Source organism: Chrysochloris asiatica, unplaced genomic scaffold, assembly GCF_000296735.1.
Source record: "Chrysochloris asiatica unplaced genomic scaffold, ChrAsi1.0 scaffold00358, whole genome shotgun sequence".
NCBI lineage: Eukaryota > Metazoa > Chordata > Mammalia > Afrosoricida > Chrysochloridae > Chrysochloris > Chrysochloris asiatica.
The window spans coordinates 1,791,612-1,794,883 of NW_006408876.1; positions in this window are offsets into that span (position 1 = coordinate 1,791,612).

The following is a 3,272-nucleotide window of genomic DNA, read 5'->3' on the forward strand; positions in this document are numbered from 1 at the left end:
TGAGATGGATTGGCCAAGTAGCAGCATTGATGGACTCAAGCATGGCAACAATAGTGAGATTGGCCCAGGATCGTTCTGTTGTGCATAGGGTCTCTATGAGTCAGTACCGACTCGATGGCACCTAACAACAACAATGATTCAATCCATATACATCTATGTACAAAATAGCCATGTACAACTTATCCATGTACAACACATCCATGTACCATACAACAAACCATCGTCTCCATCTTGCTGAAGTCCATTGTTGGAACCACTGCACTGTGTACAGTCTTCCAGCTCAGAAAGCTTGTCTTCCAACACTACAGCAGACAACATTCTGCTGACATTCATAGAGTTTTCATGTCAATTTTAGGAAATAGATTGCCAAACTGTCTTAGTCTGGAAGCTTCACTGAAAGCTGTTCACGATGGGTGACCCTGCTGGTACCTGAAATACCAGCAGCATAGCTTGCAGTATCATCACCTCTGGCTGTTCAATGAAGTGTCCTTAGCTGTTGATGTAGCACTATAGAATAGGCACGAGACTGATACCCACAAGGTCAGCAGTTCAAACCCACAATCTGCTCTCAGAAACTCTATAGGGTTGCTATGTGTTGGAACAGACTCCATGGCACACAACAATAGCAACAGATACTTAAGAAGCAAAAAATATTGATGGCACAGGGTACATCCTAGAACCAACTGAATCAGGGTTTTAGTAGATATTTGCCAAGGCTCTCCAGATGATTCCAGGTATCGACACAGGCTGTAGTACCTGGAGCCCATCTTCTTCTCCATTTCCTCCCCTTTCTGCACTTCTCCCCCTGAGTTGTCCCAACTCTTCTTTCAGAACGCCCACTCTAGGAGTGCAGACAAAAGTCTTCTACCACCAGTTCTCAGCTGATGATAATTTTGTCCCCTACTTCCCAGTGGACATGTGGCAATTCTAGAGATGTCTCTATGGGGCCAGTGGTGGCTTCCTGGTAGAATGCTCACCTCTCATTAAGGAGACTTGGGTTGGATTCCTGGCTAATGCAACTCACACAACCACTGCCTGTCCTTCACTGGGGGCCTGTGTGTTGCTGTGATGCTAACTAAACAGGTTTCAACAGAGCTTCCAGACTAAGAGCAGGAAGAAGGGGCTGGTGATCTACTGCCCAAAATCGGCCAATAAAAACCCCCACAGAGCACAAGAGCCAGATCTGAAACCAGTCATGGGGATGATGTATAATGGGGCATCATTTGGTGTCATTGTCCATAGGATCATTATGAGTACAGGGGCTGACTTGAGCACATCTACTATCAAAAAGTAAAAACTGAGACATTCTTGGTTGTCATCACAGAACAAGAAGTGCTACTTGTATCTATCAGAGAGATACCAGGGATGTTGCTGAACATCCTACAATGCACAAGACAGCCTGCCACAACAAAGAATTATCGGGCTCAAAATGTTTCTAGTGTTGTGGCCAAGAAATGCTGGTCTGAAGGGAGGGAAGATGGGTCGCAGCAACAGTAGGTCAGTAGCCTTGTTGGACACAACAAGGGGGCAGAAGGGACTGTGTGTCAACCTTGGGCCCCTGTCCAACAGGACCATTGGACCTCATCTACAAAGACTTCTCTCCTATTCCAACTTTGGCTAGTTAATCTGGTCTTACCAAAGAAAGCCAGACTTGAATAAGGGCTAAAACTGTGAAAAATTAAAGTTCCACAGAAACCAAGAAGGCAAGAGAGAGAGAGAGAGAGAGTGTATGTGTGTAAATGTTATTTGCAAAGTCCAGAAAGTCAGAGACTGCAGCTATGTGAGAGTATTAGCCCAAGAAAAAATGAATTCTCGTTTTCATTCATTAGTGACTGACATTTTTTAAAAGAGAAAAAAAAAAAAAAAAAGGCTCCATTTTGAAATGCACCATCCAACCAGTAGCAAACGGCGGGTTATCCGTGCGGGGAATTGATGCTGTCTGTCAATGAGTCTGCCAAGCATTTCAGAGAGCTTGCAAATCACTCAGACACCAGCCTGCATTTCAGTCCCCTCACACACCCCCTTTTTTTTTTTTTTTTTACTACTTAAAAGCATTCTCAAATCAGGTAGCTGGAAAGAACTCCTCTGAAAATATGAAGATATAAGGTTTATTGGTTCACTTCTGACCAAACGAGGGGAAATCAGGCAGTGACTGCAAAGATGATGGAACATGTACTCCTCACCTAATGAATGGACTGGTTCGGGGCAGCCTCATCCCAGCCACAGAAGAAAAGCTGTACTGCACCTGATGTGCAGGTGTGCGTGCTGGGAGGGAGTCACAGTCAAGGACCCTGATTCCTCAACAAATGAGGACCCCTGCCATTCAGGGAAAATGCTGGTCTCTGTTCATCTCATCTGGAATTGCCGCTACGAAGACTGAACCTGTCATTCCTCATAACCCTGCACATCTAGTTCTTCTGGGGAGCTTGGAAATTAGAGGAGAAAGATCTCCGGTTCTGTGATGAGGGAGAGAGCTTCTCCCCAGTGAGAGGAGCATTTGCAGGAACCAGCCGGTGTTTTATGAGGAGCGTGGTTGTTATGATGACATCTTATGGATTAGAATGGGAGTCCCATCCTATAAAGAAGATTTCAAAGCAGAGTTGAAAACTATCTCATACTCTCTTCTTTTACCATGAAGGAAACTACATCATACTCTCTTCTGTTTCCATAAAAGAACCGTGAATGAGAAATGTCTGAATGCCTGGTTTTCATGTCTGGTTGCTTGGCATTCCTTTCTGAAGTCCTCCTCTCTGTTCACTGAAGTTCATTTTCTCTTAAGATGGCCTAGAAAGAGAAGACTATCAGCTTGATGGTGAGATATACACAATTCTCTACAATTCTAACTGTTCCCAAGATAAAATCACTGCCATCACTCAGACTACTCTGCCCTTGGCCTTGCCGCTTTATCTGGAGATTGTCTGGGCCAGAAGCAACAGGAACCAGAAATCTTGGATTCCTTGGCCAAAATTCAGATGGAACATCTCTCTCTCCTCTCTGTCTTCAACTACAGGGCAAGTAACAAGACCTGGTACAGAGAAGTGACTGCAGCAATCCAACATGCCCTGTGGGATTAAGACCCACACTCTTATTTGTTTTTTAAGTTTTTATTGTAAATTGAGTGATAGTTTACATGGGAGAACATCGGTTTTACACTCATCATTTCATTGCAATGATTACAATCTCCTCCGTGCATCCAACAGTTGTTGTTGTCGTTGTTAAGTGCCGTGGAGTCGGTTCCTACTCATAGCGACCCTGTATAGGATTTCCAAGGC